This window comes from Ixodes scapularis, unplaced genomic scaffold (assembly GCF_016920785.2).
Source record: "Ixodes scapularis isolate PalLabHiFi unplaced genomic scaffold, ASM1692078v2 PGA_scaffold9__187_contigs__length_104089568, whole genome shotgun sequence".
NCBI lineage: Eukaryota > Metazoa > Arthropoda > Arachnida > Ixodida > Ixodidae > Ixodes > Ixodes scapularis.
Genome location: NW_024609884.1, coordinates 102119770 through 102146525, shown reverse-complemented (window position 1 = coordinate 102146525; position 26756 = coordinate 102119770). Strand labels below are relative to the sequence as shown.

General features: G+C 42.1%; 2 long non-coding RNA genes across 4 annotated transcripts in view; both read right to left on the bottom strand.

The window, feature by feature from the left end:
• LOC115318633 overlaps window positions 1–8403 on the bottom strand; it is a 34157-nt gene extending 25754 nt beyond the window's left edge. The window contains exons 1-3 of one of the 2 annotated variants that reach the window (XR_005715854.2): window positions 8345–8403; window positions 6648–6771; window positions 4450–4569 (exon numbers count right to left, since the gene is read on the bottom strand). This is a non-coding gene — a long non-coding RNA (uncharacterized LOC115318633). The remainder of the gene's footprint in view (window positions 1–4449; window positions 4570–6647; window positions 6772–8344) is intronic. The other variant, XR_005715853.2, reaches the window with a different exon arrangement.
• Window positions 8404–8585: 182 nt separating this feature from the next.
• Window positions 8586–12877, bottom strand: LOC115318634. 2 transcript variants are annotated; one of them, XR_003918297.3, is made up of 3 exons: window positions 12705–12877; window positions 10247–10324; window positions 8586–8623 (listed from the first exon to the last, which is right to left on the bottom strand). It is a non-coding gene; the product is annotated as an uncharacterized LOC115318634 (long non-coding RNA). The 2 variants fall into 2 exon arrangements; XR_003918300.3 differs by having other exon boundaries at window positions 10247–10319.
• Window positions 12878–26756: the final 13879 nt, after the last annotated feature.

The following is a 26756-nucleotide window of genomic DNA, read 5'->3' as shown; positions in this document are numbered from 1 at the left end:
TTAGCAGCTTTCCTCCTCAACTCGTAAATGGCGCATTCTTTCAAAGACTTCAAGAAGACGGAAAGGGGGAAGTCCCCTCTTGCTCGTAATCTCGTTTCTACGGACACAGCCATTGTCCCCCTAGAAGATTAGCCCGTGGCTCGAAATTCAGACAAAAGTTGCTTTCCCCACCTCGTTCAACCCGAAGCTGACAGTGCTGTTGAAGCTACTTGCCCGTTGGACCAGCCACACTTGTGTCACGCGATCACGCTCTCTCGCGCATACCCACGCGCAGAGAATGAGGTCAGGTGATGAAAGGGAGGCGGCTGATTGGTCCGGCAAGCGCGTAGCTTCTAGCACAATGTCAGCTTAGGGGTGAAGGGATTAAGTGAGGTCCGGTGCCGTGTGACCTGCGTTTGGGCCCGGCGATGTATCACTGTGAAAAGGCAGAGAGCTTACGAAGGGAAGGAGGTACGAAATAGTCCCCTATATTTTCAAATTTTCGTACCGAAAATCAGGCTTTTGACTTTCTACCTTTGTTCTTTATTTTGGCCCACTGAACGATGTGCTATTAGTAAAATCCCAATATATATTGATTTATTCTAGCCCAAGATTTGTTTCATGGAGCCTTTGACGAAAAAGCACTAACCGCTCCCTGAAAATGTAAAAAAAAAATTATATATATATAGACCTTTTCTGCAAGTGCGCCGCCATCTTGAATTGACATCACTTCAAGTATGGGCGAAAACATTGTTTTGCCGTCGCCACGCCAATAGAAGGCATTTAGGATATAAGCGTAACCGTCACCCATTCTCGTTTTGCCTCCCCTTTATTTTTTTACTATTTGCAGGTTGAAACGTTGGATTATTTTTTCGTCGCCCATACCGGATACGCCTATTAGGTGGCTGGAGACGAGAGTACACAGAAAAAGTCTATATATTCTGGTAGCAAAACGGGAATTCTGTGCGATTTTGCGCAACGGTGAAATAATTTCCACTTGGAAAGGGATACAATTTATGGACAGCGATAAAGGATTCGCTCGGCTTATGGAAAGCATGCAAGAAAATTTTAACTTATGCTTAGCGCCCACTCAGAGCTCGTCAAAATAGCTGTCTGTCATTCGTAGGCAATGCACTAAAACAAACTTGTATTTATTGTATCTGAGGTGTACATAGCAATCAAATGAGCGATTATAATGTCAGCTGGCTACAGTTTGAAGTCCAATTACAAAAGCCTCCAAAGTGTTTCAAAGTTAAATAGTGTGCTTCCGTGCTTGTCTGGTTCCTCATGTAAATAAAAAATAAAAAAAACCTTCTGCTGCAACATCTTTTTTTTTAGTGCTGCTTTTAAAACGGTCTTCCGGATGAGATAGATAACACTAGGGTAAGAACATTGAGGCACTCTAGATAACACCGTTTCACTTATACTTCGTCTCACCCTAGCATGGACTAACCGCGAAGGCTGTGCTAGCGCGAGCGGCCAACGTTGACAGCCTTGACCAGAGCACCTGCTGCACGACCGCTCGTGCAGCCGCCGCGGCTTGATTCAAAGCGACTAGCTCGCGCTTTTAGCACGCGCGGCTAACAATAGTCCATACTAAGGTGAGACGAGGTATAGAACATAAACAGGGACGTAACAAAAAATGTAAGGTTCCGTCACTGGGCTGCGTTCCGGAGTTGTTTATGCCCGTGCCCCATTAGAGCGACAGACAGAAGCAAAAGACAGCGACAAGCCTCGAACCCACGCAGCATGCTCGCGATGGTACCTATGGCAGGCGTTTAGTCGCTCGGTGCTGGTGAAGTAAGCACGAGCGATTGCAAGCCTGCCAAAGCAACCCTCGCGTGCATTATGCTCGTGTTTCAGTATAGCATCCTTTATTCTACAAAGCCTCTCGAATAGCGAAAGACTCCGGTTTGAGGCTTGTCGTTGTGGTTTGCTTCTGTCTGTCGCTCTAGTGGGACACGAGGATTACAAGATTAGGTGTGCTTCCAACATGTTCATGTGCTATGACCGCTTCACGAAACAAAAACGGGAATGTTAAAATTAGACCCTTAGTTCCGAACTTGCAGGTTGAGGTAATTTACATTGCCCTCTTTGGGAAAAAAAAAAAAAAAAAAAGAAAAGCTTCAGCTTTTCGCGAGGCTTTTTTTTTTTTTTTTTTTCGATGTGCTTTTGCTTTTATTGATTTCCAGATTTAGAGGGGCCATGCAATTAAATAAAAATTTGGTTTAAGGCTAGTTGGTTCAAATCAATTAAAATATTAGAAGTTGTGAATAAGGTGGTTTTACGAGATTCCTTTTAGTTGCGGACAAGTTGAGATCGCTCAGACCGGCCGATGCTTTAAGGGGTACTCCATCGTTTTTTCATTGTCTCCGATTTGCTTGAAATTTTGCTAAACTACCCAACAAACATTGCTAAAATAGTATCCCAAATATTGGGTCAAAATATTGTTTTTTCGCGAAGTTATTGAATTTACAGTTTTGGTCTTCACCATGTTTTTCAAACTGAAAGTCTCTGCTGGCAACAACAACAAAGTGACGTCAGTGGAAGGCAGGGGTTAGCTTTTTGGACTACAGAAGTTGTTCCCAACGTATTTGAAGCAGTTTCTTGGTGTCAAATGAGTGCTTTGGAAGCTCGCTCCCGTATCCGCGCTCCAGCACGGAACAAATGATTGGCGTATTCTATTTTTAGACTACTTGCTCGACTGGCAAGCCTGCCTGCCACTGACGTCACGGCACTGAAAAGTGCGCGAATATTTGAATATTGGTTTTTGCACCATTTTCATTTGCCGATTTCACAATACCTATTATGAATTTCGCGATGCTAAATAGAATACCGGAAAGGGTAAAGGCCGGGGAGTCCGAAAATATAGTTAGTTGAGGTAGCTCAAAAAATCGGTGGAGTACCCCTTAATAAGAGAGCGCGGGAACACAAGCTAGTCGGACGCACTGATTCGGGTGACCATCTTGCGGAGCACTGCGAACGATTCGGGTGTGGAAATTTGTTAGAGCACACAAGGTTTATTAAGAGAGGGAAGAAGAAGACGGAAAAGAGATAAATCGAAGCTTTCGGTATGCACAAAGCGGCTGACAAATGCGTAAGCAGCCATTCCTTTATCTGCTATAAACAAAGAAATTGTGTTTCTTGAGGGCTGCGTGTGATGAGCGATAGGAATCTTTATCTCTTGCATGTGTTTAGGCGATGGGGATCGACATTTGACAATGTTTCGTGTTTTATTAAATCAGATGGAAGTTGACGCTTGCCCGCGTCGTACGTGGTTCTTTTTTCGTCCTGTTCTGTTCGCGCCTTTTATAATTTTATTCGACATGAAGTGAATTATGGGCTGGGACAGATGATTTTACCATTAGGGGTTTACTATTCGCATATCGTTTAGTGGGCCAAAATAAAGAGGGTAGAAAGTCAAAAGCCAGCTTTTCGGTTACGAACATTTGGAGATATAGGGGACTAGTTTGTACCTCATTTCCCTTGAAAGCTCTCCGCCTTTTCACTGTGATAGATCGGCTGTACTCAGAGCATGTCAGTGTTACCCAAACCATGTTAACGGTACCCACAGCACGTCAGCCGACCTGAACTCACGCGTTGCACACGAGAACTGCTTCACTCGGATGTATGCGCTCGTCAACAAATATTTGGATTCGCGTTCGTGGTCAATGAGTGCCCTGACAGAACTTATAATCACTTGCGAATGACAAGTTATACGTTGTGTTCAAAAAGCACGATGAAAGCTTCGAGTCATCGCACCGGTGCAAAAGCATGTCACGACCACGTGATTTCTCAATCCGCGTTTGAGTTGAGGATTAAAGATAAGGAGGAATGAAAAATAATTTCATCACTCCTTTAAGCGTAATACAATATGAATATAAATGCAAAGGGGGGGGAGGGGTGTATTACGTGAGTGGGATGCTCTGCTAATCTATGAGGATGTCACTTTCAGCTGAGTCATTGGATGGTTATTTTTTGTCTCAGCGGCATGGTAGCATGATAGTGCTCATAACGGCGCGGAGGGTGCTATCGCACCACTACCCGAATGAGAGAACCACAAGCAACAGTTAAAGTACGTGAATAATAGGCAGTTTCATGATACTCCTAAAACATATGGTTTCTGAATAATTCTTTTTAAAATAAATGCCATTAAAACGGCGGTCGTCGCACAGAGCTTCGCATCGGAGCGCTGCTGGAGGGGCCGGAGAACTCCGGAACAACGCGGCGGTGGCGCCCTCTAGTTGCATCCACAGAAAGAGTAACATCTTTGGCGGGCATCGGGACTCTGGTTACCATGAACTTTAAGAAAACTAGTTCTTTGCATGAAAACAAACGGAAATAAACTTTTTTTGTGGGAACGTTTATTGGAGATTGGTACAAAATAGCAGACACGGGATGGTTCTTGAAAAAATAGTTTACAAGGGTTCGCGGCATAATTACTATTGTTTTTATACAACTACGACTCACCGGAAATTTGAGGTAGCGCGTCCGCAGCTGGGTACGTGCTGACTTCTGTGTGTATTCACAGTACCTCTGCATGGAGACGGCGCTGGCTACCCTGACGTCCTTTTACCTGGTCTGTTTCGGCTACGATATAGCCGATGAAAGCCAAAATAGAAGAGTAATAGTTGAGACTAATGAATGCGACACTGAGACAGTTCAAAAGCTGTGCAGTTTCCTCAGTGGCCGCGGCGGGAGAAATAGCGGCGTTGCGATCGCCGATAGTTGCCATCGCCGACAGTTGGGTTCCATTGTACGGATCGGTGGAACTTCTTTGGGGAATGTTCCATGCAGTATACTGAGCTTTAGTAACGTTGGCTGTACTACTGTTCCGCTATAAGGTGCCCGCAATAGTTGCCAAAAGGCTGTCCAACTGTTTTCGAATTGTTGCGAGATAAGTGAGGAACACCCGCAAAACTATGCCACGCAGCTGTGGTGTGACAGACTCTAGCAACAAAATCAAGATATTGTTGCCCGATCATGGGGAAGCACTGTCGCGAGGAGCGCTGCGTGGTCATGCAGTGCAAATGTTGAGAAGATGCATGCGGCAACAGTTGGCAAAAACTGATGTACAGCTGCAGTCCCGTTGTGGCACGCAACGTCTGCCGAATAGGCTTGAGCAACAGTCAACCAACAATTGTGTCCAGTGTTTCCGCAACAATTCCTCCACACATCTATCCCAACCTAGCGCGAAACTGTTGTGTCGTACGGTTGGAACACTTTTGAAAAGGAATGTTTGGGGATTGCATTCTGGCAGTGTAAACGCAAACTGTTTTTGAACCTGCCACGGGAACAGTTTAGCAACATCAGGACAGCACACATTTTACTGGGTAAAAGCAATGCTTCGGTAACTGTTGCAAGCATGAAACAATCAACGGTTGACCGACACAGTTGCCGCAGTGCTTTAGCAGCGGACACTTCTGCAGTGGTATGACTGTTGCTACAACATTGTTGCGCGATTGCAGTAAAACTGTTTTCTGTTGCGAAACTTTGTTGCGCCGACTGTCTCCACAACATAAATTGTTACCTGGGCAATATTTGGAGTACCAAGAACAAGCTGCACTATCATTATACTTAATGGAAGTGTAGCCACATAATCCTAGTATAGTATAATTAAAAAATTATTTTATTCATGAACAGGAACTTTTAGTTAAGTAAATCATCCCTGCAGTTTATTAAGCACAAATTTTAGTTTAAACTAGACAAATGTAATCCAGAAACACTCAAACCTCGGAATTAATAAGGAAATAACTTTATTTGTGCTTACTGTAGACTTATTTTTCGCGGGCTCCATATTTCGCAATTAAGGTCGAAGCTGAAGTTTTGAAATAATTCGTGGGTTCTAATTTTCGTGATGCAGTGGGATCTCGATATAGATTCCAATGTGTTTACATTTTACCGGAATTGTTCGCGGGACCTACTTTTTCCGCAATTGTAGGCGATTCGCAAAAACGATTCAACAGCAACCTCAACCATGAGATTCGTCAGCCACCTCAACCATGGGGTTGCTGTCACATGCCTTGCTTCGACGCTCTTATTCGGTCGGGAAGGCCGCAGCCTCCACAGCTCATCAAGTTATCGTGAAACAGAGTATAGTTGCTGCACTCGGAGTAAGGGTAAAGGATCGCAACCTCAACATGCCCAGCACCTGGAAGAAGGTATAGGACATACACTTTGAGGTTAACAAGCCACACGCCAGATAAGGTGCTTCGTCTGTGTTGAATGGTTCCAGAAATCTACCGATGCCCTTGCACCAGCAGAGTTGAATCGTTCATTATAAAAAGCAAACATCCAAAACTGCAAGACGTTCGGCAAAAATAGGTTACAGCGTCTGCAGGGATCTGTGCTTTTGGTTTGGGACTTCAGAGAGATGAGCTCAATTCTCTGGAAATTAGAAACTACCGTAGAATACCGCGCATCCGCCCATTCCACATTAAGCGCCCATATCCAAATTTCTAAGATAAGAAAAAATGTGCACGGTACATTTATATGTAAAATTGATGATCGGGCAAGCGCCCATCCCCCATTTTTTCGCGATTATCTCTAAATTTTGAGTGGGCACTTGCCCGGTATATTATGGTACGTATAATCTGAAAGAATTTCTGTTCTGCATTTCAAGGTTGTCTCGTTAAAATAAAAAAATAAATACCAGAAAAAGTACTAACCTGATATGCACCCATGAAGTCTTGTTTTGGTTGCAGTGACCGGCCCTGGTTAGCAATGACTTCATGTCACCAGGATTGAAACGATGGTTAAGTAACGTCCACCCTTATGCACTTTTTGGTACAACTGGAAGAGACAAAACATCTTGTTAAAAATTACCAATCCTTTTCACGTGCGAATTTTGCAATTCATGCTTCCTGAGTGATTTCCCACAATAGTGTTAAATTAGGACAATGAGAGCAAAGTTGTTTCAATAAAGGGCCCCTGAAACGAAAAACAAAACGTCTTTTTTTTTTTTTTTTTTTAAACAGCCTGGTTGGGACACGCGTCACATAATTAATTTTACGTGAAAAAAAAAACAAAAATTGCTCAGAGCAATAGTGAAGGCGCGAGACGCGATTTAGTCGGTAGTCACCTCCTCTCCACTTGTTTCCTCAGGGCATTTCGAGCGAGTGGAGGAGAAGGGGATCAGCTTCGCCTTCATGTTGAGGTGGCGAGAGCGAATGACCATTCCGTGACGTCATAGACTTTGCGCGCAGAATTTGAAATAAATCTCTCGCTGTCAATATTGTCCGCAAAAGTCAAATTTGGGGGTTTTTACGTGCCAAACCCTACCAAAAAAAACGGTTTAAAAATAAACCGGAATGAATCCGGAATTTTAATCCGTCATATGGGCCCCTAAGCAAACCGGATTTCTAGAAACCGGAAATGAACCGGAAATGCCCAGTCCGGAAACCCAACCGTAATTGGTCGAAGCGGAAGCTGAACCGTATCTGGCTAATCCGTAGAGCTTCACCGGAGTGAGTCTAACCGTATATTAAACCGTATCAGGCAACACCTGAATATAATAGAAGTAGTTTAATAGAGTGACACACCTACTGTTTCACTTTCCGATGTACTGCAGCTGATGCTACAAGCCATCCCTTACAAAAATATCATATCTAGACTTATAGTAAAGATACAGATATGGATATATAAGGAATTGGGCAGATATGACCACATATGCATAATCATGCCGTATATGGATAGATATAGCCATATCTGCCCAATTCCTTATATACCATATATAGACTGCTTTATATTATCCCCTGTTTGAGCCTGGCAAATAGGGTACCCACCTCATACAAAGCAATTTTCATGTGATGCTCCTTCTAGCATCACATTAAAATTATTGCCATGGGGCAGGTACCATACTTTCAGGGCCAGACATGGGATCATATAATGCATTTCTATGAATATCCACAAAATATACATTTTACTGCTATCCCACACTGCCAAACGTGTGTTTACGTAGATACATCGGCAGAATAGGCCACTGACCAATCTTTAGTGGCCTGGCTCGAAATTTGTAATTCCGACAAATATGTATGCTACAAAAATCAAATGCAGGCGATCGCTAGTTAGCAAACATTGTAACATATCATTCGACGTCTGAAAGTCACAGCCCTTTGGCGGGATTGGTTGTCGAGGGAGCAGACAGATATGGTTTGCAAAAAAAAGTTTTATACATAAAAGCGCCAAAATTCCAGACAAGCACTTCCGCCGTTCAAGAAAAAATAATAGTAATATCACACGAACAACCATTAAAATAAACTAAAAATGTAATAGCACAAAGACTCCTATTAAAATAAAACAAAAGGAAGGCGACAATTAAGCTGTAAACAATACGAAAGTTCCAAAGTCGTTGATCCTTACTCACAGGGTAAAGTTCTGATTCAACTCTCCGGTCGAGCACAGCAGTTTTGACATGGGCTTGCTTGCTAGCCTCGTCTTTGAAGTCCTTCCTTGCACCGTGCAATGTTCAAAGTCCCCCAGTCGCTCCTCGCTGGCCTTGTTTTTCCGTTCAGTCCCGAAATCATCCCTTGTGACCAACACGTCGCACACACACGCACAGACACCATTGTTCGCCGGAAGCAATACAAGATGAAAAGTTCATTACTGCTCCTTGAACACGACGAGGTCACCACCGTTTCCCGGACTGGAAAATGACGAGGGCATCATATTTTTAACTAAAACTTAAGAAAAGAAAAAATAAATAAATAATGAACACATAAGTAACAGAAACCCGGACTTAATCATAAGAAAAAGTGAAATAACGAACACACAAATAAAAAAGAGTAAAAACACAAAGGACTTACACAGAAAGCCACATTTGTTCAATTAAAAATGACGTTTAAGCCTGATAAAAAAATATTCCTGCTGCGCTAACCATAACCAATATGGTTTGTAAACTATGCGACTTTGAGCAATGCAGGGATATTTGTGATCATAATCAAATGTCATTACGAACTCAAAACGTGTGGCTGCCTGCCTAGGTCCTTCATATTACTATTTTTCTAAATTCTGTGCTCATTATTGTGGCTGCTCGGGACCAGGCGGAACTTGGACAGCTTTGTACCCATAGAGAGAAGCACTAGCTTCTCTACATAATCCCACCCCTTCTCCTTGGAGATATCCTCCGTGTATGCTGTAATTGGAAGAAAAAAAACAATAATCAGCAGATATACACATTATTAGCTACATTGTTTTGTAATAATTTTTCTTAATAGGCCCCTGGCCTAGGAAAACACAAGACCTTTTTTTGGGCGATGTAAAGTTTTCACACAAACAATTTGGCCCGAATTTTGCAAAACATACCCTGTAAAAGCTTAAAGTGCACCATTACGATTTCGGCATACTTTACATCACCATTGTGCTTCCTATGTGCATGACATTTAAAAGCCAAATCCGCAAACACTTCACAATAATTGATGCGTATTAAGGAGTGTGCTTTATGTGGGGCCTTTAAGTGCAAAGCATCCAAAGTGCGCGTCCGTCTGCATTTGCACAGTATACAGAAGAGGGGAGAATGCGGGCGGACTGCTGTTTTCACTCCTTGCAGCATATAGCTCAAGGATTCTCTAATTTTGCTTATACAGGGCATTTCACCGGACAGAACGCACAAACACAAGCTTGGAGATCGCACACGCAGTCTAAAAAAGCGATTACATCGCGTTTTTTTTTTCCCCATAAAACGTTGTGTAATTATAATTATAACATCAATGGGAGTACAAAAGATTGCATTAAAGTTCCCAATTGGGTCTGTTTTATACCGCACAGCCACTGTCTATACACAAGTCAACTAGCTCTACACATACCGCTCAGCACACCACTGCTAGGCTGAATCAGATAAGTCTCACACTTGCCGAGCTTGAAGTACAGTCGTGATCTATACAAAAGTGAACAAGCAATCGTCGACTGCTCAGTACTGGGAGCATCATCCAGCAGCTGACTTGCTCTCCTTTTCAAATGCCTTGCGAACCAAGTGTGGCAAGTCGTCGGATAAGGAGAGAACGTCACCACACACGGAACTGAGCCGTTGATACTCGCCTGTTTACCTTCATATGGATCAAGTCTCTGTCTGGCCGAAGTAGCCAGTGTGTGTGCAGCACAAGCGGCTGTATTGAAATCTCAAAAGGATGAAAGTTCAGAACAGGCTTGCTAAGGTTTCACATTGCAAGTATGCCCATGCAAATTTCACTTTCTAGAACATAAAAATGCATTTCAAATTGTCACCCAAGACAAGCTGCTCTTACACAGCTGTATATATAAGGCAGCTTACCCATCAACAACTTTTGCACACCGCCATGGACTGAGCCTCGGCCTGGTCGATGCTAGCTTCTGTTCGGCGAGGGCTACACTGAGTAGAAAGGTGAAAAATGTGCCGTAGATTATGTGAAACAAACAAAGAAAAGCAATCCTAGCATGCACAATTCACTAGAGGCACTAACAAATAAAAATCAGAGGTTGGGTCAATTATTTTAACGCAATATACTTCAAACGCACTCATGGCACATGAGTGCTGGCAAAATATTCGCTGCCTTCAATCTAGATAAGCTTGTAAATGTACATGTCAAATACCAAATAACTTAAAGGCTGAAATATATTTCGATGGAACTACAAAAACCGAAGACTAGCTCTGCAAATATGGTGCTGTCTAGTACACCATAGATGTGTAGAATCGGACTACAGCGTCCCCCTTACAAAGACTGAAGCAAAACAAGTATAGAGTCTGCAGTGTCACTACAACAGAAACGATGGTATTGTGATCTCGTGGAGATAAATGTTCGGAACAAGTGTGACAGGCTTTGGCATGACAAATATGCCAATGGCATTATTCATTTTTGTATATTCTATGGTTACAGTGCAGGGAAACAATCACACAACAGATATTCAGAAAGACAAGCACATGCGCTAAACTTATAGCTCTTGTGTATTCGACTACTTCATTCTTCTCTTCAACGTCTGGATCGACTTTCCAGAACGTGATAAGCAGAAGAAATAGCGCAAAATACAAGGAAAAAAGCGAAAGACAAGACAAAAGAAGAAAGAAAACCTTTACACATCATCATTCTCTCTACCGCTATTGTTTAGATAGAAATTGAAGCTCTTTGGTCGACAACGCTATAGGAGGACTACTTACACACTTGTCCTTCAGATGCTCTATTCCTTGCGCTTTCATTATTTCTCTTGTCAATTGGTCTCAAATCATATCTATTATGGAACAATTTTCAAAATGTGCTATGCAACCACAATCTTGACAGCAGACTCCCAAATGCTCAGCGATGACTCGGTGGTTATTTTAAAAATGTTCCCTTAAACGATCATTCAAACACCCGCCAGTCTGGCCTACATGCTCCTTACCACACTACTTATGTAGACCAGACTGGCAGGTGTTTAAATAATTTAAAGGAGCATTTTTATAACACCCACCGAGTCGCCGCTGTACATTTAGGAACCCACTGTCCGGAGTGTGGTTGTGTAGCACATTTTGAAAATTGTTCCGTAATAGTTAAGAGTCGAGACCCATTGCCAAGAGAAATAATAGAAGCGCAAAGAATAGAGCATCTGAAGAACAAGTGTGTAAGTAGTCCTCCTATTGTGTTGTCGACCAAAAAGCTCCAATTTCTATCTTAAGGATCGTAGTGAGGGAGAGGGATGACTTCTAAGATCTTCCTATTTTTGTTTTTCCTCAGTTTCTTTTTTTTCTGTTCTTTGCTTCTTTCCTTGTATTTTGTGCTATTCTCCTTATCACACTCTGAAAAGTCAATCTAGACGTTGACGAGAAGAACGAAGTAGTCGAATACACGAGAGTTGTAAGTTCAGCGCGTGTGCTTGTCTTCCTGGGTATCTGGTGTGCGAATGTTTTTCTGCGCTGTCACCATAGAATATGGTTCATCAACTCGCCCAAGCATCCATTCTATCATTTCTGCAACATTAAAATGACTCTGAAAGTGCGAGCACCTACAGGGTGTATTCAAGCAAGTCTTGCAAGTGTTGAGTTGCAGGTACAGTGCCCTGGTTGTGTCCATGTGCAATATATGACCAAATACCACAAGGACTAACACTGCAAACTTCTCCGAAAACCAATGGGCGCGGCGGCGAGCGGTAAAAGTGGTGGTGTTCACAACTCTCGCCGTTTGTTTGTGTTTGTGTGTTGCTACTAACAAGCGCACCAATGGGAAGGCTTCAGCCATTGGGAACACTAAGTAAACAAATACAAAATACAGATACAACACAGCAATACTGGATGCAATTAGTGACGCACTTCTGTTGGGGTTCTGTGGATATTTTTACAGCGTGTAGTTGGTGAGCCATTTCAAAGTTGCGATGAGTTGCTCGCTGTAGGTGAGCAATTTAGCCAGTGCAGTATGACTGCTAGCCTGGAATCTACAACCTGCACCACGCAGTAGTGATACGCATGCCAGTACGATGCTTTCTAGATCGAAATGGGCAGGGGTTCGGACTGAACCCAGGATCCCAGGGTTCTGCAGCGCAAGCTTTCGTTCCACGTGCTCCAAATGGTGTGCGCTTGCCCAGTCGGCCACCGACCCCCTACGCAAGGCAACGCAATGCACTTCTGTTGTAAACTCAGCATTCCGCTTACGAATGAAATGCGCAGTTTCCCTAAAGACTTTCATTCCACGTGAGTGGCAACAAAATTGCAAAAGGCCAGCCCATAAATGCAGTCTGTGTCAAAAACAATCCTAGCAGCAATAAGTTGCTATTATATTGCTAACCTTGCCACGAACAGCCTTGGCAGTCTTTCATGACACCAGGACTTCAGCAGGGGAGACTGTCATTTTGTGTCGTCTCAGGTCACTCACATCAGGATGACGAAAGTGAATGCCAGCATCTAATTGGGAAAGGCTGCAGTAAGTACAAAGATGAAAACACAGATTAGAATATACGATAAAAATATCGTGGACTAACTTGAAAAAGTGCACAAAAAGACAAGGACAAAAATATAGAAACACGTAGGACGCAGACTGGTGTACATTCGCAACTCGATTGATTGTACACAACAGAAAATAAGAGGATGAGAGAAATCAGAAAGGCTTTACTCGGAGAATGTGAGCTTCAGGAACCGGGATGTGAGGCGAAGATGTCAGGTATATTGTTTTACAGACACTCTAGAACTAGCAACAGCCTTTCCATGTAGTAGTGGTGAGTTCATCCTGATTGAACATCTTGAAAAATAGTACCCAAAAAACAAGGAATAAAGGCTAGGAATACATACACTACATACGAGTGCGGACTCTCAACACACATACATTAGAAAAGAAAAAAAAAGAATGCATTAGGAGCTTTAACAAAAGTTCGAACAGGTCCAAGTGGGCCGTGCTAATTCACCGATATGCATAATACTGTAAAAACAATTTCCTCGGCAGCTCAGGTAACCGACGGTTGTGCGGACACCATTGGTTGCCCCATACTACGAACAAGAAAGTCCTAAAATAATTCTTCTATGTTTTTATAGTATCTGCTAATTATTGACGTTTTTCCTAAGGATGACATACACGAGTAGTGTAAACAGTGCATAGGTATGTGACAATCCATCGTAGATTTTAGAGATAGATTGAGCTCTCGTTATGTACTAGCCATCTATCTGTTACCTTCACAAACGTAAAAATTACGTTTTTTTTTTTTTTTTTAGTCGGCTCTTGCTAACAGGTAAATCAGCGCGTTCCACTTGGGCCTGTGCTCGAGCCCTTCCGCATTTATATTTCTCTCTTCTCTGATTTATGCGAGTTCAGTTTGCGCTTGCATGAAGTCTATGTGTTACTTTCCCTGTCTCCTTGATTTTTTGCGAACTATTTTTCAAGATGTTCCATTAGTACCAGCTCACCACCTTACTACAATCATGCAAAAACTAAAAACAATTACAACTTGCACCATTCGCTAAAGGCAATACCAAACGAAAAAACGGGGATTTGGTGAAGTAGGTCTAACACTATATACTTACACTGAAAAAAATATAGATACCAAAAAATGGCGAGACACTACCTTAATTCAGGACATGCTTGTAAATTTCCCTAGAAGCTTGTAATTAATACTTGATAGCCTCTAAAAAACAGCAGTAGGAAAAGAATAAATGCTTCACCATTTAAATCAGCCTGAGTGTTTCTGGAGCTGTGAAAATCGTTGCACGTACGTTGGATCATACAAAACACGTGTACAGCAAATGATATTTAGAGCTCGACATTTCGCGAGGAATAAGTGCCGGCGTCAAAAATTATTTCGCGGGCACAAAGTTTTGCGATCGGAAGTGGTATGCTATGCATTAATAACCATGGGGTGAATTCATTGCGGCACCAATTTTTGGCAATTCTTTTCTGATTACGAATCGCGGAAATGAAATCGTTTAGAGACGGCTGGGCGGTGGAAGCTCGATCAATCAATCGCTGCTTTTTGTCGGGTCCAGCTCTCCGCATGCAATGGCGTCGGCGATGGAGGGGCACCGCACCGCGCGCTTCCAGACATTCTAGTTTACCAGTAAACAATACGACAGAGGGAGGCCTTTAGGAAAGGCAATCCTCCCCCATCCGCTTTGACCCCAACCCCCGCACCCCCCGTCTCCCAAAGAGTTCCGCCGCTACTGATGAACCTTGAGCGAGTACAGTCTCTGCATCGGGGAAAAAAGAAGAAAACAGCCTCGCATAACACCATTCACGCACAATTAATAATACTGGTAAAAGCAAGCGATCTACAGACAATAACAAGCTTTCTGAACGCAGGAAATAAGCTAGCCCTAACGAACAAAGAAACAAACTTACTTCGATTCCCGTGCCGTGATCTTGGCTGTTGAGCCGATTTGACGAAGTTCCACTTCTCACAGTCGCTTCCGTCTTTTTCGGACACGTTTGAAACTAAGGCAAACTCCACGCATCACGACTAATCGGGAAATTTAACCGTTATCCGGTCGTGAACGCAGGCATTCAAACGCACACGGCCGATACGGCCGGCAAACCGTGCGAAACATAGGCTGTTGATTCGATGAGATTGTTTTCGTATCTTCAAAACGTGTCAAATAAAAGGATAAGCAAACCGCATTATAAAACTCATAAAAGACACAGCAATAATAAATTATTGCGGACGTCATTATTGCCATAATATTATGAATAAGTCCTGAACACGTAGAAAATATTAAATACGAAACTAAGTACAACGGTTCAAAACAAATTCAGCAGACATGTATCCTTCCAGAAAATACACCGGAATAGCCGGGGACTTTAGCTTAGTTTGCTAACGCGCGCGCTATGTTGCAGAGCGTGCGGACGTTAGTTCGAATCCCGGAAAACACTCTTTTTATATGTTTTTTTTTTTTTGTATTAGTTTTTATTATTTTAAATATTTTTTTACCTTTTGTATAAGTTTTGATTACTTTAAATATTTTTTTTTTCCTCGCCTGCTTGTGTTAGTTTTTATTATTTCTAATATTTTTTTTTTCGCCTTTTTGTATTAGTTTTTATTATTTAAAACATTGTTTCTCACCTTCTTGTATTAGTTTTTATATTTTTAAATATTTTTTTTTTCTCACCTTTATCTATTAGTTTTTATATTTTTAAATTTTTTTTCTCACCTTTCTGTATTAGATTTTATTATTTTAAATATTTTCTACATTTTTGCAGTCGTCGGCACCGTTCTTTAGGGTAATAATCACGGAGAAGGTGAAAACAAAAAGTGCGAGCCTAAGTTTGAATTGTTGCAAAGCACAAACCGTGGCCCTCTTGTTTTGCCGGGATAATTCATAACCGTAGGCAAACAGTACAAGTCCTTTCAAAGAAGAAAGAAATGTAATAATAATGAGCATATTGCGAGCAAAATGGGAAAATGTGTAAGTGGTAAAACTGCCACAGCAATGCAGCTGAAGTTTGTCTGAAAGCGGCCATCTTCACCCATTGTCGAATCAAAAATACCGTCATTTTAAGGCAGTAATTTAGCTGAGCTCATAGCGCGCTACGTATTAAGCACATCTCTTAATATTCTGACTTCGGGAAAGTAGTATTTAATTTGTTCTCGTAGATCTGTGCTATCCCCCGCGAGCCGCCAGGTTTTATTTATACAGGTTGCGCTCCGCAGTTTTACTTTTTTATTAGGCCTAGACACGTTTTTATTCCTGAGATTCAAGTGCAGCACGGATAATTAAACTCGTTCAACGTTGTAACAATTATTTTTCGTAGCGTCAAGGGGTCACATTCACAAACCCGGCAGTGTGAACATCCACAATGCAGTGGTGTTTCTCGCTTTTTTTGCGTTAAAAAAAGAAGTTTTTATATTCGCGTTCCTCTGGAACGGTATGTCGTATAACATAATTTATCAAAGCGACAGATATCGTTTGGCTATGGGAACGTTCGAAATATTTCTGTTAGATAATCGTAACTACCACAGAAAGCAGTTGATTCCTGTCTGAAATAGCATATTTTCGCACTCAATTTCGTAGCGTCATAAGCTATAAACACATCTCTTACTTTTCTAGTCTCTGGAAAGTAATGTTTACTATTGTTTTTGTAACTCAAAGCGCGTGCTCAATCATGCCACTTTTTTTTTTTTTCTTAATTTTTAGGCTCCGTTATACCGTTTTTATTTTTTATCAGGGGCAAACACCTGCGTACACCACCGGACCTTAAGTATAGTACATCAAATTAAACTAGCTTCCTGAAAAAAGTGATGTTCGGCGTTGTAAAATTTATTTTTCGTGGGGTAGGCGGTCACATTCTCAAATCCTCTGCAGCTAATTTTCTTCACCGTATTGTTTTTTCTTGCGTTTTCGCGATAAAACACGTCAGCCTTGCCATGCTGGGATAAAATACCCTAGCGTCGGCAGTCATTTTGGAAGGATTGATCAACGCAAACATTTCCACTCGCTATCCATGAATTGCCACAGTTTGTCAGAATCTCAATGACTTGACTTCATAGTGAAAAAGGGGAAAAAAATAAAACGATGCTGGGCAGTAAACGGATCTTCCATGACGGGGCTCGCCAGCTTGAACACCAAAGCACCGATGCCGGCCAGTCACTGAACTTCCATGTAAATACTGGCCATCAAAGGATATATTAGCTTTCACTTCACAAAATAATTTTAATTTTTGTGATTGTTTTCTGTTCAGATAAATTCTGGATCACGGTTAATATGAAACATACACTTAACGCCAATGTCAAACCTGTCACATTCTTTTTTCTTTCTGTGTTGTCTTAAAACCGTCACTAGCGACGTTTCAGACTAAATGAATACCATGTTTTCTTTTCCGCCAGCTCTGCATGACAGTCAATTTACTTCGTTTCTTCATACTGGCTACTGCATGTCAGGAACATTGGTGGTTTTGATAGAACCGAATTGGATGGACATATGAGAATTCTAACTTATTAGTTATTACACTGAAGGCGACACGTACTGACACATGTAGCGATGTAGGAGTGTGATAGATTTAGAAATATACTTTTTTTATTATAAGCACGACTAATGATTCCAACCGAGTATCCTTAATCCTAAAGTTAGATTGAACGAAAATTGTATTAACAGATGCACCACTCGCTGAAAGTAACTCTGTCAAATTGCCACAATATTTCAAGATCCGTCCTCCAAGTCATACATGAGAAAAAAAATTTTTTTCGGCTAATATTGGTTAAAACCAGTTACCGGTAAATACTTTACGGTTAGGCTTACGGTTACGTGTTTTTTTTTGTTTTTTTTAATTTCAAATAACAATTTTCTTTCTGTTACGGTTACTGAAAATTTTCGTTCCTAAATGGTTTTCGGTTTCGGTTACGGTTTAAATCCCTGCTTTGCGTACCTATATTGATAAAAGCCCCTGAAATTGCCTGCATGTGCACCATAATAGAATGTTCAGCATGCAGGCATAAACAAGGAGACCGCAGGAAAGCTGTCAAAGATACTGAAATTACACTTTCCGATTGTGTGTACATCTAGCTGTGGCATCGAATTAGTTCTTGTTTTTGTTTGTTTTTATCTGGAGAAAATTATATAAAAAAGGTTATTTGACAGTTATCAAGCAATTATTTAAAAAATAATTGAAAAATAACAAAACGTAGTTTAAGCATAATAATGAACAAGTATTGCAGAGTGCATAAAAATTCTAGATGGAATCAGATGGCGATGACTTGCACAAAAATCGCCGTGATGTCGCCTTTTTGGCGCCGCATATCAGCTGGCTGTCTTGTGCGGTCTGAGCTTTGATGGACGCAGCAGCCCGTACGTACGGTATCGGGATGGATTGTTTGCAACTTGATAATTCAACCATACGCTTGAAAGTCTTCGGCATCAGGCGGCTGATCCGATTTTCTTTGGAACAAGATATGGCAAAGTATGGTTTGTGCAAAGAATATATTTTCAGTCTAGACTTTGTCCAATTTGTTTTTTAACCGCATTTTACAAGGAATGGTTTGTTCGAACCGCATATTGTGTGTCTGGAATTCCTTCCATTGTACTTTGAACCGGACTCCAAAAATCACGGTTTGTTCGAACCAATTAGGAAAATCACGGTTTGTGTGAACCGGAATTTGACTGTCTGGAATTCCTCCAATTTGACTTTGAACCGGATTAGGAAATTCACGGTTAGAGCGAACCGGAATTTGCGTGTCCGGAATTCCTCCACTTTGACTTTGAACCGGATTAGGAAAATCACGGTATGAGCGAACCGGAATTCGCCTCTCCGGAATTCCTCCAATTTGACTTTGAACCGGATTTGAGAATTCACGGTTTGTGCGAACCGGAAGCCGCCTCTCCGGTGTGACTCCGGTTTGATCTTAGTCCGGATTTCACTTTCCGGACTGATTTCAAACCGTTATTTTTGCTAGGGAACGAACACGGGCATCTGGCACGCTCCAGCGGAGGACTGAGGATTAATTTCGACCACCTGGGGATCTTTTGACGTGCAACCGAAAGCTCAGTTACACGGCGCCTTCTCCGCAATAAGCCTCCGTCATATTGCGGGCACCTCGGTCGGGATTCGAACCCGCCACCTGGGGATCCGTAGGGCGGCGCTCTCGCCTCCGAGCCATCGAGGCGACTAGTTCTTTTCACATAAATTTGTTTGTTTTTTTGACACAAATGTTTTTATCAAACTGTAAAAAAAAAAAAATTCTTTTTTTTTAGGGACTTTTTAAGAGGTGTTTGCCTGAGATGCATGTGTGGAATCAGGTATTGACTAGCAATGACTTATTGACCCCAGGACTGAAGGGCTGTTTCAATAAAGCGCCGTTCACACTCTTGCGACCGAGTAAGACTGAAAGAGACCAGACCGGTTTTTAAGCCTTTTGTGACTTCTTAGGACGGGACGCGCTAAGAGATCGTAAGGGGCTTGAAAACCGGCCTGGTCTCACTCAGTCTTACTCGGTCGCAAGAGTGTGAACGGGCCTTAATGCTTAAGCGCTTGTCCTGTTCCTTCTTTGTCCTGTCCTTGTCCTTTGCACTTTTGTAATTAAGATGTTTAACCAGCTAGCACAACAGTTAATTTTAATTCAGCCTTAATGCTTCCTGCACAAAAAATTCAAATGTAAGAACACAAGCCCCAAAGTCTTTGTGCCATTCTCCTCCCCCTACCTTTTTGTGCGTTTAATTTGTTTCATCCCTTGGCAAATCCTAAAGATTTTGAAGTGCTTATCCTACATAATTCCGTTCGACTGAGTGGGTAACCCGGAGAATTCATTGTTCGTGAGTACACTTTTCCATTCACCCATGCTGTTCTTGAAAGCAGAAACTCCTCTCCCTTAACCATAGTCATTAAGCACTTTTCATAGACCATACACACAAGGTTGGCAAAGGCCAGCACAAGCTCATGTCTTCACTTTGAGCATGGATTAAGCATACATAACTAAATCTGAGACACCGGAAGAAGGAAAAAGAAGTACACAAAAAAGAGGACGACACACATAATGTCTTGAACACAGCTGCAGGTTCATTCTAAAACCACAACATTTTATAGGAGTCCACCGCAGTCAACGCCAAGAACCCTCACACGAAGTCACACCCCCAGAATGTCAGCAAGGGCGAACGAAAGAACTGCCCTCGACGCTCCCACACTTGCGAAGATCAACCCACCGACTAACAAATAAAAAAAATGCAGCTGTGGTTGAGACGTGTTGCGTTTGTCATCTCTTTTTTTTTTTTGTCTCAGGTTTAGTTATGTCTGCAATTCACCCAGCCTTGTTTGTACTTTTACTCTTCTCTCAATTAAGCATACGCCTGCAATTCGTAATATCTCATCTACAGAAAGTCTCTGTTCCACCAAGCCTTTTCCATTGTCAAATGAGCAGGCATTATTTATAAAAACCTCCTTTCATTACATTGTTTCAGAGAACAATTATTCTTTCTTAATTAGGATCAACTGATCATGTTAGGATAATTGCCAAATAATGGCAAATTCACACGATACATCAAATTGCAATTTTCATTCGTGCACCATTTGTCAAGTTACCATCATGTAGGCTATTCCTGCGATTTATCCCTCGTCCGCGGACACCCATACTGAAAGGGCAGAGTGCCTTTCTAATCGCAGATTTTTGGCAAGTGAGTAACTGGAAAAGCGTTTTTACGGTAGGGTAGCAACAGCTCACCAATATTTTTTTTTTTTTTTCAAATCAGCCAATCAAAGAGAGTGGATCATTGTTTTGTCGCGCCACTCTTAAATCTCCATGCGTGAAAGAAGCTGCAAGAACTTTGCCCGGCTGACACACCGCACGTTCTGGTACTCCTCCGGGTTGGTGTCAAGAAGCTTGTCAAGACTCGCCTAGCAAAGTGCAATCTTTCCTGCACATCCACCCAGTTTTCCATCCAGCAAGACCTTTCTTATGACTGCAGTGTGCTGATGAGTGGTGTACAAGCAAGCAGTGTGTAAAGGCATTTCCAAATGCCTCTGCACGAACCCAGGACTTCATCGCTATGATGCTGAAGCCTCCTGAAGGAGGATTATACTTGTGTCATGTCGTTAGTAAAGTAAGTGACACTTCGCGCTAAGCCTGCCACTATGTTTTCGCTCACTTGGTATGTAACAGCGGCACACAACGATTCCTTTTCATGATAGCACCGTGATCCTAGTCATAACATCACTTCTGCTCTTGGAAAACAGCGCCACACTGCGATGTTGGCGTTTTGCGAAATTGCAGGGCTGCGAATAGGTTCAGTATGTCCTTGCTGTCGTCTGCTCGTCTCCTTTGTGTGGAAGCGCTTGGGGCGCTAACGTTCCGTGGACGTCTTGTCACGTGATAAACCCATCCGCAGATTAGCACGTCGTGTAAATCAGCCATAAGTGGACTGTGGAGTCTGCACTCACTTAACATTTCTGTTGACGTTGCCTGCACGTCATGAACGTGTGTTTTGTGTTCAATTAGATATTCTCGAAGAAACGAGGAAACTGCATAATGATTGAAGATAAAGTAAGTAGGCAGGCGAGCTGGTTGATGTTACACATTTTTGAAAACCGGAGACGACGGACGAAGAAGGGGACAACACACAAAACGTCTCAAACGCAGCTACTAAATTTTATTTGAACAGTCGTTTATATAGCATCTCTCCCACACGTCTTCCGGAACTTCCCACGTCACAGCAACTTTTAGCCAGGGTGCATCTCGTCTTGACCCTTTTTTTTTTTCTCTCTCTCTCTCTCTCTAAGTGAGGTGATAAGAGAGAGAGAGAGAGAAAAAAAAAAAGGTCAAGACGAGATGCACCCTGGCTAAAAGTTGCTGTGACGTGGGAAGTTCCGGAAGACGTGTGGGAGAGATGCTATATAAACGACTGTTCAAATAAAATTTAGTAGCTGCGTTTGAGACGTTTTGTGTGTTGTCCCCTTCTTCGTCCGTCGTCTCCGGTTTTCAAAAATGTGCATAATGATGTCGCACATTATTCATTTTAACCACTTAACCGGTTTTTGTTCTTCAGTTTATGATCCTAAATTTTTGTTTCCTTTTTTAAAGCCTGTGCGGCTTGGGCCGCACGTACCTCCACAGTTGGTCGCCATCCTTAAAAATGTGTAAAATAAAAAAATGTGTGCTGCCATCTCTCAGCTGCACCGCAAACTAAGCTCGGAACGGGCCTTGGAGGTCCAAAACAGCCAAGGGGCAAGGTAGGGTGCGCGGACGTGCTACACTCCTCCTAAACGCCTAGGGGACGGCTCTAGGTGGATGAGCTAGGCTTGTTTAAAACGGTTAAAGGAGACATGCAAAGGAAACAAACTTTTTTTGTGAACAGCCGGGTTAGGAAAAGGAAGTCATAAAACAAATTTTCAACGAAAAAGAAAAACGTTTAGAGCTATATTTACGGCGCTAAACGAATTTGTAGTTGGCGCCCGCGGGCGCCGCGGAGAAGTGGCCCACATTTATCACATGATTGGCCGCTATTTATCACATGGTACTTGCACTCTTTCGGAGGCTTCCTACGGTCTCGAAAAGTTACTTATTCATCTTCGTTTGAAGTGCAATAAAAAACAAAGATTAATAAGTTAGTTTTAGAGTCCAAAGGAAGCTCCTGAAAAAGCGCAAGCAGACGTGATAAACCTGTGCACCGATAAGATGACGGCGGCGGCACCGCTTATGGCCAGAACATCCATTGGGTCAGAACATCCATCGAGTCAAAACATCCAACAGGTCACGTGACACCAGAGTCAGAACATCCAACGAGTCAAGACATCCATCCGAGTCAAAACATCCATCGAGTCAGAACATCCATCCGAGCCTAAACATCCATCGCGCCAAAATATCCACTGAGTCAGAACATCCATCAGAGTCAAAACCTCCATCTGATTCAAAACTATTATTTGAATTGAAAAGAAAAGAAAACAATATATATCAATTTTTTCCCGGATCGAGACTTCGAATTTTGCCAAGTGCCAGTTTCGGGCATACAGCTGATCAATTACCTTGGTCAGTGTCCTGGAAGTAGGGTCGCTCGTGTTCGTGTTTTATTTTTGTCACTGAGTATATTTGGCTATTTGTCATCTGCAGTCCCGACATTTCAGGATGTCCTTAACTATCTGGACAGAACTATACAATCCTTGTATAGTTCTTCCGTAGAATGAACTGAACAGCACACATGGGCCAGTTTCTTTGAATAAAACTCTTTGAATGCCTCACTATGTCTTGGTGTCTGATTCAGCCAAATGACTTTATGCGAACGATATGCACTACGTTGTGTCTGGTACAAGTAATCGTGACAAAAATGGGTGTAGAGACACTACGACAGGGTACAAATACCTAAAAAGTTGTAATACATGAAAAAACAAAACGAAAATTTGTTCCAATAGTATTTCCGTAATTTAAAAACTACTATTTATATACAATTGAGCAAATCCATGTAGAGTGTTTTGTCCGAGAGTGACACTAACTTTAAAAACCACGAACTAAAGCTACGATTCTCTCGGAATAACGTTACTGATCACGGCGAACGTCTGGGACAAGAGCGTCTTGAAACAATTCAGAGGCTTAACACAAAAATGGAAGTAATTGACTGGCGAGGTGGAATTAATTTTTCTGAAGGGCTTACGCTGCATAATTCACCGACAACAGTATTTTGGTACCTCGAGCAATCGCGCAGACTCGGAGCTAGCCCGTCGCGCGCTCTGCTGCTCCCACCCATATGAAAAAAAAAGAGTTTTTTTTTTTTTTTTTTTTTTTAAATTAATAAGGCGAAGAAAAATACTTTTAAAACAGATCCATTCTGTTTTGAAAAATGTTTCACCATCACAAGCTTCAGAGTGCAGTAATCTTTCGTGTGAATAATAATATCGTTCTTTTCGTTTGGATGATTTTTATCACGTTGCTTTTGAATGAATTGCTAAAATTTATTACCACACATTGCCTGGAACAAATACACTTTTCTTTCCGAACCTCTTAGGAACGCATTGACATACACCAAGCTAAAATTAAAGAATGGCTGTCACACTGGTTTCTTCAAAGGCGATCTAAATACCTATCATTTTTATACGGATTCAAAAGGCCTTGTTCATTGTCTGTGGGTCACGTAGCTGCCACGAAGCGCAGAGTAGCGTGCTCTCGAGCTGCACGGGTCAAACGACAGAAAATAAAACGCCACTAAGACGGCAAAGCAGCGTACTTTACCGGTAATGCAAGTAAATGACAATCTTAAACCACGTCGCGTGATCACGTAACATTACCGATCGACGCTTTCGAGAGCCATTGCCACTGCGCCGTCGTGTCCTAACTGATTTTATTACGGAGTGGACCACCAAAATACTTTCTTATTTTACGCTCCATTATGCTACAAGAAAGACACAGGGTCACTGACAGCGTACACCCCTTAATACGTGACAAAACAAAAGAAAAATTATTTAGGTCTGTTTACATGTCCCTGACGATATTAACTTTAATATTTTGTTTATTTATTTATTAATAAAAACAACAGACCTTGAGTGGTTAAAGCAGGGATTAAAGAAACAACAGCAATGATCTTACAATTTGCTTATCCGCCTCTGTCAAGAAAACGGGGGTGGGGCCCAGTCAAGCCAACATGTGTTGGCTTTTTGCCCATGCCCCTGTCGTCTGTACATATAGACGAAATAAACTAATTCTGAAATCTGAAATCTTGCAAAAAAAAAAAAAGTAACTAACACTGATAGAGGGAAATTGAAGGAATCGAAATCACAAAATACATATAAAAACACGTTTATTGGATAGCCTAAATAACTGACAAGGTCTCAATAAGATAATAAAATCATAAAGGCAGTTCACAGCTCAAATAAGAGTAAAGAAATAAGAGCATATCGTATCCACTTCCGTCAAATACGGAACTCAATTTTGTCCTTCATAAATAATTCAATTTTGTCCAGGAGCGTATGCAAACGGTCCTTGCTTACCAAAACGTCAAAAGTCGTTTACACAACAGCTCTGTCCTTTCAGGCAAAAAAACGATAAAACATTCAACTCATCAAAATATTCATGACAGCCATCTGAGTCAAAACATCCATCGACTCAAAGCATCCATCGAGTCAGAACATTCATTCGAGTTTAAACATCCATGGGGTCAACACATCCATCGAATCAGAACATCCATCCGAGTCAAAACATCCATCGAGTCAGAACGTCCACCGAGACAAAACATCCACGAATGGATGTTTTGACTCGATGGATGTTCTGACGGGTTGGATGTTCTGACTCGGAATCCGGCGGCACCCCAGAGCACACAAACTTGCACGGCGACGGTGGCACCGCCGAGGACATATGCATTGGAGCGGCGGCGCACAATGCTCAGCATGCTGTGGCGGCGTGACTTTGCAGCTTTGGCGACACAGCGCGGCGGTGCACAGGTCTAACACGTGACCAGCAGCGGCTCTCACGGGCGCCAACTACAAATTCGTTTTGCGCCATAAATATAGCTCTAAAAATTGTATTTTTTCGTTGTAAATTCGTTTTATAACAATCTTTTTCCATCTAGTCTGTTTAAAATTTTTTTTTCCTTTGCATGTGCTTTTTAAGTGTTTAAGGAGCTCCAGTACCTTCCATGTCATTGAATCTTATGTAGTAGTATATGATTCTAAGTTACAAGACTAGGTTACAGAAAGTAACAAGAAAGAGGAAGACAGGACGTCATATTGTTTCATATTCTCATTTTTTCATCCGCCCCGTAATAAAAGGTTTTCATATCTACAGTTCTCTTTCTGACAACGTCCTGTCTACCAAACGGACCTACGAAGTAAACCTCCCCCCAGCCCCAAACATACACACAACGCACAATAGAAATTTCTGGACGCAATATTCCATGAATGTATTGGGCATCTGAACCAAGCTGAAGAAAAATGTTTGGTCTGAGGAAATAAAGGGTTACAAAACTGAAAAACATGGCAGTACCATACTTTTCACTTTTGCACGTGTAGAAGAACCATTCATTTCTATTAGAAAGGTAGAAAAGCCAAAGGCTATCAGGTTGCTCACCGACAGCAACTACCAGGAAAGGGGGGGGGGGGGGCATGATTGTGAAGGCAGCTGGTCTCCAATGCTTGTGCCTTTCTGAAAGTTGGAAGTAAGACTTTTAAAGAAAAATGACCCCAACTATTGCCCACCAAACGTTCTTTCATTCCATTTTTCATACCAAAAAAGTTGGTATGAGGAACTTTGCCGGGCTGACACGATGCAGATTCTGGTATTAATCTGCGCCGAGAAGCATCTATCAAATCATGTTTAGCACGACGCGATCGCTTTGCATCTCCAATCAACCGTTCAGCCAGCAAGACCTTTCTTGTAGGGGTGTCGCGAACTGGCCGAGGTTTGAGTTCGACCAGGTTCGACTTTTTCTAACTTCTTGCGAAAAGTTAGAAAAAGGTTCGACTCAGGTTCAACTGCTATTCGCATGCGTGACATGCTGGCCAGTTGGCTTCGGATTGGATGGTGATGGCTAAGGGATGAATTAAGGGCAGCACGGATTGGTTATTCCAGTTAATACAGTACAAAAAAGTAAGTTATTAACTTTTTCAGAGGTTAGAGTTAGTTTCTTTTATTTGTAACTGTTTATAAAATTGAAATAAACCTTTGCGTGAAAAAAACTTCTGCAGACCTAGACATGCTTGTATCACAGTCTTGCCACGCTGTCCACAAAGTCGAATCTGGTTAAAAGTTTCGAAGGTTTGTCGAACCGGTTTGACCCAGTCGCAAAAGCGACCATCGCGTACAAAAAGCGACGCGATTTGAACAGTCCGCTACTCGACGCGATTTTTTCGCAATGCAATCTAGTCGCAGAGCGGCTAAGCCAATCAACGGTGTTCGGAGCGAGTTTTCGAGAAACGACTCGCCAACGCAGGCGTTGGACTCTCTCATCGCGCACGCCG